General features: G+C 43.1%; 1 long non-coding RNA gene across 1 annotated transcript; it reads left to right on the top strand.

The window, feature by feature from the left end:
• Positions 1-2,079: 2,079 nt before the first annotated feature.
• On the top strand, positions 2,080-3,695 carry LOC122464578. The gene is made up of 3 exons (XR_006288753.1): positions 2,080-2,240; positions 2,651-2,712; positions 3,370-3,695. It is a non-coding gene; the product is annotated as an uncharacterized LOC122464578 (long non-coding RNA).
• Positions 3,696-9,887: the final 6,192 nt, after the last annotated feature.

Genomic DNA, 9,887 nt, shown 5'->3' with positions numbered 1-9,887 from the left:
AGTTGGTGGGGCAAGACCAACTAACCCAGGCCAAAACCACAAGGGTAACATGCGTTCATGGCACCGTAAATTTCTACCCCACAATCCCAGTATGGATTGAGATCCAGGGAAACACTACCAGGGTAACTGCAGGGGTGGTCCATAGGCTCCCCTACCTGGTCTTAATTCGTAGGGACTTCACCGAGTTTGAGAACTTACTCCCCCCAGTTGAGCCAGGGGAGGGTAGCAACCCCCAGGCTGAGACGGAGGCACCTACAGATAGCCTCATCCCAATTTTTGCCAAATTTTCCTCAGAGCTATTTTCATCCCCCGGGAAACCCCGAAAGTCTAGGCAGGAAAAGAGGGCAGATAAAAGGCTAGGGACCAGGATTCTAGCAGAGAATCAGAAAGCCTCCTTTGTTGGTAAGCGAACCTGTTCAGGATGCCAGGAGACAATTCAAGCCAGTAAGGACTCATAGGCGGTTCCTAGCCCAAGTGGGGCCAACCCAAGGGGCAGAGAAGAAATAGGTCCCATGGTGTTAGGTCAAATCGGTACCCCATGTGAGAATTTCAGGCAGGACCAAGCCAATGACCCACTATATGCAAATGTGAGTGAGGAGGTAGTGGAAGTAAATGGCGTACCCGTGGAAGGAAAGACCAAAGGCCCAAGGCCATATTATGTGATCAAACGTGATTTGTTGTACAGAATAGTGCAAATTCGAGGGGAAGAAGTAGAGCAGCTCTTAGTCCCATGGAAACACACAAGGGCAGTACTAGAGTTAGTTCACAGTCATTTATTTGCGGGACATCTAGAAGCAGACAAGACACTTGATAGAGTCCTAAGAAGATTTCATTGGTCAGGAATACGCGCGGAGGTCCAACGCTATTGTACCTCCTGCCCGGAATGCCAGTTGCATAGCCCCTGACCTCACTTGTGGGCCCCATTAGTACCTTTGCCTATTATTGAAGTCCCTTTTGAAAGGATAGCCATGGACCTAGTGGGCCCGCTGGAAAGATCAGCACAGGGCCACCGAAACGTATTAGTCATCCTTGACTACGCCACACAGTATCCAGAAGCCATTCCTTTAAGAAACCCCACATCCAAGGCAATAGCAAAAGAACTACTTCAGGTTTTTGCCAGAGTGGACATCCCTGAGGAGATCCTGACTGACCAAAGAACCCCTTTCATGTCAAAATTAATGAAGGACTTATGTACCCTGCTCTGCATCCATGCCATATAGACCTCAGTCTACCATCCACAACAGGTGGACTGGTCGAGCGGTTTAACCGCACCCTTAAAGGTATGATCCAGAAGGTGGTAGCACAGGACAGAAAAGACTGGGATACCCTTCTATCATACCTAATGCTTGCAATACGGGAAGTCCCCCAGGCGTTCACTATTTCTCTCCCTTTGAGCTACTATATGGACGCCACCCACGTGGAATATTAGATATTGCCAAGGAGGACTGGGAAGAACAACCCAACCTAGGAAAGAATGTCATTGAGCACGTGACACAGATGAGAGAGTGAATAGCTTGAGTAACCCCTATAGTACGAGAACATTTGGAAAAAGCACAAGAGACCCAGTGGACATGTTACAATCGCCGGGCGAAAGTACGGAAATTTCAGCTGGGAGAATGGGTGATAGTGCTAGTACCGACAGCAGAATAGTGGCTGGGTGAGAATACATCCCTACTGCACACCTAAGGTTTTTAGAAACACAGTGAAAGCCGTGAACTAATGCATACTCATTGCTGTTTTGTTGTGAGGGTTGCACACCAGCTTTAGCAGAACATTTAGGACATCAACTCCTTTAAGTGTGAGCTGAAGTGGTAGCCTGTCAACCAAATCAAAAGCTGCTTTGATATTGATATATGCCACCAGAAGCAGGCAGTTAAATTTTCAACTGAGCCAGAAGCTAAAGGGTAAAGACTGATCAGCAGTAAAACCTGATTGCTGTGGATGATGTCTCTTAAGAATACTAGCAAAGATGTTTCTAAAGACTGATAGTAAGGAGATTGGCCTGTAGCTATCACACTTGATGCAATATTCTTTTCCTTTGTACAGGGTCACTATGATGTCGGCTGATCCTCACTGATTCCAAGGCACTCTTGAGCAGCTCAGGTGGAATACCCTTAGGCCCAGCAGCACATCCATTCTATAACATTTGGATGAACTTTTGTACTTTCTCAAGGGATGGAGGAGCAGTGTGTGTCCCTGGATCTGTTGAAGGTCAGATAGCTCTGGACAGTTATCAGCAGGTGTGTGGTGTGACAGGGCAATTTCCTGCCTGATCCTTGGGAGACCTAACTGAATTAACTTCAATTAGTGTTGGGGTCTATATTAAATGAATGGTTTATGTATTATTGTGGGCCTGGATAATCAAAGGACTATACTTAACAATGTGGCAGACAAGAATGGTCTTTTGGGACAATACATGTGAAGTGGATTTCCTGGGAAATCTCTAGGGGAATGTGAATGCTAGCCCCCCATCCCCAGTTATGCAAAAACCCAGCCTTTTGAAGCTATGCCCTGAGGATTGGATCCATTGTCTGCTAATCACCTGTTACATGAGACCAAGATCAAAGGCCCAAGATGTATAAAGGAAAGACTGAACTATTCATGGGTGTGCTTGTTCTGAGTTAAGGCTGTAATTAACTTGTAACCACAGAAAATCCCTGTTTGAAGGACTGACTCCTTCAAGATCACGTGTTGGAGCTGGTGTGATCCCTGGTAAGCTTATTCATACAAAAGTAGGTTATTTTATTATTTTAATATATTCTCTTTGTAATGCTTTCACCTTAAGAATAAATGTGTTTGCTTTGAAAGGGCTGTGTGGTAAACTATAACTGCTGGCAATCATGCTGTTCATAAGCCTTCCAAGAGAAAGCAAAGCAAGATGCTGGACTGTTCAGGCAGTCTGGTTTGCTGGGGATATCACAGTGCAGGCAGTATGTGCATCCTGGAAAAATCTCTGATAATGAGGGAGAGAGATGCTGGTCTCCACCCAGGAAAAGTGATGGTTGAGGAGCCAGGAACCAGTGCTGGTGCCCTTGGTGGACCATGGTGGGGGGTGGGGAATAGATGCAGTTGCCCTGAACTGTAACATATGGTTCAGTATGCTTTCGTAATGTGTTTTCCATTTGTCCAGGACCTCATCTGCTGATGAGACGTCTCCCTATTTGCATGCTTCTGCCTTTTTCACTAACATATCAAAAACCTCTTCAGAAAGCCAGGGTTCCTTGCACGATCAAAAGCTGATTGTATCAGCAGCGGTGTGTGAAAGTGCCTGGAGTGGTATATGTAAAGCTATTTTCATGTCATCCAAGAGCGTCCTGAAATTATATATGTGATTTTTGATTACCTGTGTGTATTCCATGGCTTCAACAGGATCCTTGGAACGATGCTGGGCGTTGTGCTGTTGATGGACAACAGGCTTGTGAGGAGTTGGAAGATGCAGTGGGAGCTGAGGGGCAACTAGTCTAGGCGCTGAGTTTGCTGGTGTTTCTCTGCCACTGAAGACCAAGTGAGATTTCACTATGGAGCAATTTTGGATGCGGATGTGGTCAATTTCTGTCATAGCATATCCCTGATCTGAAATCCAGCTAGAGCTATGGTTATCGAGGTGCCTAAATCAGGACCCCATGACAGACAAACCCTTATTAGCACACAATGTCAGAAGCCAAGCGGTTGTGGTGTTTGGTGAACCTGAACCAAAGACATATTGTACTAGTAGAATGTTATGTTTGTATTTTGTACAATTTAGAATGAAGGATAAAGAATAATGAGATAATAATGTAGCATGTATTGGTGTATGATTTGATCATATCCTTCCACTCATCCTTTTTGAATAGCAGAAAGGAATGGCCTAATGGACCATTTGGTAAAGATACATCAGCCAGAATCTATGTGTGGGTTAATTTCAAGGCAATAACAGACTTTTTAAGGTCACTACTTTATTGTAGGTTTAGCACTTTTAAAATAAGTAAAAGAATTCCATGATTGTTTTCTTGTGCATTGCAACTTGATGTTCCTGTTTAAAATGTTCTGTGTAAATTAATTCTGTTTTGTGTGTGAATGAGGAATGTATGTGTAAAGAGATAAGTGTGAAGGCCATCAGTGAGCCAGATGTACGAGGGAGGAACCGGAGATAGATGCAAAAGCTCCAGGGGGCTCAACATGCCTCTATTGAAATGTCAGAGGAGGGGAGATTGACAACTCTAAAGATGAGACAGGCACCTATCAATGGGGACAAGATAGCTGTGATAAAGAATGAGAAGGACAATTTAAGAAAACAAGCACTTGTCAAACAACAATTGATTACAGCATGATGGAGCAAAACTCATTTGGTCCCAATGAAGGAAAACCACTATATAAACAGGGTGCCTTGCCATGAAACTTTAGGTTCGTCCTGCTAAGACTTCCCCGGAGCATCATGTCGCGACCAGTGGAACCCAGCTCCTCCTTACTGGTGATCAACCTAGCTGGCCACTAGGTTGATCCTGACTCTGGATTGGTGACTATAAATCGACTGGCGGGACAGTGTGTGGGTGTGGTGTGGTGTGATTGAATGCATATGCTAATTGTTGTATCTTCAACAAACGCAGCATGTTGCCTTTTCCCCTGAAAAAGATCCCATGTGCTGCTTATAAGCATAATATTTTTGGTGGAGAATTGTGAAAGGAGGAAGACATGCACTGTGATTGTTGAACATACTGATAAATATTGCTAAAAGGTATTCCATACGTATAAAGTGATTGATCATTCAGGTGTGCACACCCCAGTCGTAGAAGTGCTGGGCAATAGGGGGAAGATTAGAGTCCTCGCTCCTACCCACCTGTCGGGGAAAAAATGCATAGGTGAATATATCCTCTGTCGTAGCAGGATCGAGCCCAAAAGGTAGGGGGCTTAGCATTTCCCCCTCCTGCTCTCTTAGGCAGGGTTCTTTTTAGTGGGTATAGACTTTTGTGTTTTGTAAGTCCCAGCACAAGCATGGGCATGGAAGTGTTATAAAGGTAAAAGAGATTCATAAAGAGATATGTTCAGGCGGTATTTTCTATGTGAGACCCAACTCTGAAGGATGTAGGAGCGTGGGAAAATAGTGGTAGCACCTGTGTAAGAAATGTTTAAAAGGAAGGAATCCAAAGATGATACTTTGTTCAAAAGATTACTCCTTTTAAACAGATCTTGCTCTGTTAAACCAACCCCTGAAGGATATAGAGTTTGGGCAGTGTATATTTTTTGTGAGTGATATTGTGATTTCACAATTTTGAAAGAAATGTTTAAGGAAAGGGGCCAGGAGGGGTAGGGGCTCATTGAGGAGCCCACCCTCCTTACTAAATTGGTAGTGGAACAAAGCCTGTGTCCACGCAAAGGGACGGTTCAGCGAGGAAAGCAGGATTGGGCCCAGACAAGCAGGCAGGCAACAGATTTAAAAAAATTGGAAAGCAGGTTGGAAGCCTTGAGGGCATAGTGGCAGGAGTAAGAAAAAAAAGTAAATACAGGCATGGGGATTTCAGGTCCTTGGAACAATACTTGGAATGGTGAAATCTGAGTTAATGAAGATGTCATTTTGGAAGATAAGCAAGTGATTTAAGGAAAGAGAGTGGTAGACGATAACTCTGCAGAGGCTGGAGGGAATTAAGCAGTTGAACATTGTAAAAATGTTAAAAAGGAAAAGTGTTATTGAAAGAGAATTCTTGGTTTCTTGGCAGACATTCTTAAGGAAAAATGGGCCCTTTTCCAGAGGAATGTCTGTAAGTAAGCCAGGCAAAGAGACAATCTGATTTAAATCATTTGACTATGAACAATTTAGTCAAATTTTCTAGAAGAACGTAAGGGGTTTCCACTGGAACTTAACTGCCCCCAAATGTATATAAATGTAATCTATGTACAGCTGTGTAAAAATTAAAGCAGTGTAAGGGATGTTGAGAAAAAAGAATGCGTGTATAAATAAATTGTATAAATATGTGGAGTGTTTAGGACCTAAACCAACACTCCTGGTTTGTAAAACTCTAGTTTTGTTTTTAAATAATACCACTAAAATCCTACTATTACAATATCATGTTTTCATACTCAGTTCAATCACAGCCAGTCACAACACTGAAATCTCTGCGCATGAGCAGTGTGTCATGTGGCGGGGTTGACTCGATGTTTGCTGCTCGTTGGTGGTAGAATGTGTCTTTTTTTCCACAGATGGTGAATCTTCTAGTGGTGCATAAGCCACAATGAAAGCTAAGTGTCCATGCCCGTGTTGAAGTCGAGCATAAATTAAGTGTGGGGAGCTGGGGTTTCACATGGTTAAAGTCTGTGCTAGAGGTTGTCCAATAACAAGCACCACAACTTGAATATGGTGTGTCCTGTAGAAATGGAATCCTTCCATTGGGATTTGATCATTTTGTGGCAGGCAAGCTTCTGTGATGCCAGAGATTACAATCTTGTAGTGGGTGAGTCCTTTGGCAAGGGCTGTTTGGTATGCAGTACCATTCAGTATTAACACATTGCATGTGTCAACATAGAATGCACCTTTGAGGTCTAGTTTGGACTTCTGGGGAGTTAGGGGCATCAGGGCTGTGCCTTCCCTGAGCGGGGTTTGGGTCATGCCCATCATATGCATGCAAACCATGTTCCTTCTCTGGGAGCTGGTAATAACAGGGGGGTTATCCCCGGTCCTGTTATTGCAGTTTGTCATGGCTGGTTGCCCCTTTATTTTGCTCTGCCTCTTTGGGACTCGGGAGATGCTTTTGGGGGAATGGAGGGAGTGAACCATCCCCCTTCCTGGGAATTCTTCTGCCAGATAACATTGGCTCCTGAGGATGTGGATGACGATTCTGAAGATCTAGCTCCTCTTCTGCCCTGTGCATCTCCAGTCATTCACCTTCACTACCACTAACTTCACTAGCTTGGATCTCATTCACTTGGTCTGCTTTTGCCTTCACTCAGTACCCTGAGCAGGGGACCTTGTCAGGTGCTATCAACTGGAGCCAGTCAGACCTGGGGCTAGCATGGGCAGGGATGACCACCCCCTGAAATAGACCACCTAATGTTGCTACTTACCTGTATAGAGTGAATGATTTAAAAATTGAGACATGTTTTTTTGTTCATCAAATTATTTGACCATTTCATTGGAATCAGTAAAGTTTTTGAAATTGCTTAGAAAAAATCAGATTCAATTGTTTCCAGGGGAGGTTCAAGTTATCACTTGTCCTGTAGTAGAGGAATTTTTGCATACGTAATTGTTCACCAAGGAATCCAGGCTGGATTTCTGTAATGCACTCTGCCTAGATATGACTCTCTAGACCTAAAACTTCCACTGGTGCAGAATGCAGCTTCCAGCTTCCTTATGGATGCATCCTGGCAAGATACCTATGCCCTGAAGTCTGAATTAGTTTCTAGTATGTTTCTGGGTACAGGTTAAAGTTTTAGAGACTGCCTCTTTTCATAGTCCCATGGCAATTGCCTCAGGCACTCAAATTAGCAGTCTTTGAGAGCTCCTTGCTAGCAGGGCATTTTCAATGTGAAAGGATCTCTGGTCTAGAGCTCATTCCCTCCCTGATTTAGAACATTTGTCTGTTGACTCAAGCATTTGGTAGGACCTATCTACTTTCCCAGGGTTTCTGTGAGGAGATGAGTTGAGAAGGCAACACAAAGGTTACAAGGGAAGAGTTTTTTTAGTCTTGGTGTGCTTGGGAGGGTTTGTATGGTGATACTGCTCTAAATAGAATTCTGTATGCGTTATTTTATAGATTGCAACTGCAGTTGTAGCACTGGATAGTTACCTTTCTCTAACCTAGAATAAATCTGGGGATGGGGGAAAATAACTTGAAAAAGACTGATCTCCATGTATTCCTGCTCCTAGGGTTGAAGCCTAAAGTCTTAGGTCCACACAGGTTTGTTTCTTCACACAGCTGTAGTACATGTGTTCCCACCAGTCTTCTGGTCAATTCCTTTCTGACCATAGTTAGTGTAGATGCCCTTGTGGTGTGCAGCTGTGATGACCATTCTTCTACTGAAGCATGCTACAGTAAATTATTTGTGGTCCATACTAATACGATCCTCCATATAGAGGCAATTATGAGACACCTGTGTTTGTTTTTTCAGGGGTGGAGGGGAATCATGCTAAGTATTTCTGATTTCTGAAGAAGAGTTAGATTGCATTGAAACTGATCGGGAGAAATGTTAAACCCCTGAAACCAAAAGTTTGTCTTAATGGAGCTAAGCATTTTTAACTCACTTTCTTGAAGAAATATTTGAAACTGTATTTTTTCATCAGATCTTTCCTTCCTCACAATCTCTACTAGTATCCTCCCTTTCACAGAAGGGTTACCAAGGAAACTGGAAAATTAACTTATTCTTACAGGTTCTAAGAAAGGAAACAAAGCTGGAAATCCCAGCTGCCTTCTTTTCACAGCACCAGAACTTATCTTCCCTCACTTGTTTACTGGTATATGGAAACTTTTCTGCACCTGCTGACTATAAGGAAACAGCGTCGGGGGTTCAAGCAGAGGACTGGGATGAAGACAACTTATACTACATTATGGGTCACTTGTATGATAATGTCTGTATTGGGTTGAGAGTGGTTATTGTAATACAAAGACATTTTAAGAGTGCTAGGTTATTTATTAGTAAATATTTTTGTGTAGGACAGCCTACCCTGAACTTGTTCAGAGCAGGGGACTAGGAGGCAATCCTACATAATCAAATAACATTCCCAGGATACATCTATGTTAAAGATGAGAATTAAGATATAATTGCAGGCTGAATCTAACTATCAGTGGTCATAATAAACAGATATTTTGGACCAATTTCAAGAGCTTTCCAAGGGCTCGAATCCTGAAATGTACTGATATTTTTGGGGGAAAGCAGGCAGAAGATGTGCATAGATTTTAAGGTGCAGTGGCTGCACATGTGCAAAGCATTCTCACACTACTGGTTTGTGGCTGTGGTTATGGGGATGAACATCTTATAGTATATTTAGAATTCTGCAGGGCCTGACTAGCACAGTTCAGTTGTAGTTCCGGCAATTGTAAGCACAAGATGCAGAGATAGAGATGACCACCATTCAGACCCCCATTGGGTCCAGGTTGTCTCTTTCTTTCTATGTGGACATGGAGATGGAGTCATGAGGGCTGGATTCCATTGGTTCTGTATCTACCAGAGTACCTATAAAGAATAATAATGCAGAGTGACAAGAAACAAGCTGCATTTAAGGAAATAATAAAGCCAAATCTATTAGTTTTTACATAACTGCAGTTCAGCTGTCTTGGGCACAAATGAACTATTGGGTCTATTAATCCACAAAGGGACCACTCAGTTGTCAAGCCAAAAAGTTAAACCAGGGTGAATTAGCACATATACCAGTTAATCATAGCTCTTGCCTTCTCAGGATGGAGAAATGCTCTGCCATTCACTCCTCTAGCTTAGCCATGAGTCACAGTCAAAAGTGTAGCAAGATACCCTTTCCACAGCTTCAGGGTATCTTCTGTGGTTATAATTAGTATAAATAGTTCCAGTCCAAACTTATCAGGGTAAACACCTCCCCACTTATGGAGTGGTTTATCTGCCAGAGACTAGAACATTCAGTGCTGTGGAAAGGCAGAGTCCCTTTTCAGGAAGGTGTTTATGAGATTCAAAAACCTATTAACAATGTTTGGATGTGCTGCCTTGTGGTGAGGCCATGTCAGGCAGTTGATGAGTCCAGAAAGGAAATGTCTTATACACAGGAAAATAAATTTTGGGGGAGAATGATGCATTGTAAGGAAACTGGCACAAGCAGGCACATTTTCATACTCATTCACCTACTATGTGGTCATCATGTGGTTAATGCTGCAGTTTAATGTTCCCCTGGTCCCTTCCACTTGAATCCAGGTGCTGAGTATCCAGGCCCTAATTTCAATATTCCTTGCAAC

The sequence above is a fragment of the Chelonia mydas genome, chromosome 2 (genome assembly GCF_015237465.2).
Source record: "Chelonia mydas isolate rCheMyd1 chromosome 2, rCheMyd1.pri.v2, whole genome shotgun sequence".
NCBI classification, from domain to species: Eukaryota; Metazoa; Chordata; order Testudines; family Cheloniidae; genus Chelonia; species Chelonia mydas.
The sequence above is the reverse complement of the archived record's forward strand: the minus strand, read 5'-3'. Positions and strand labels throughout refer to the sequence as shown.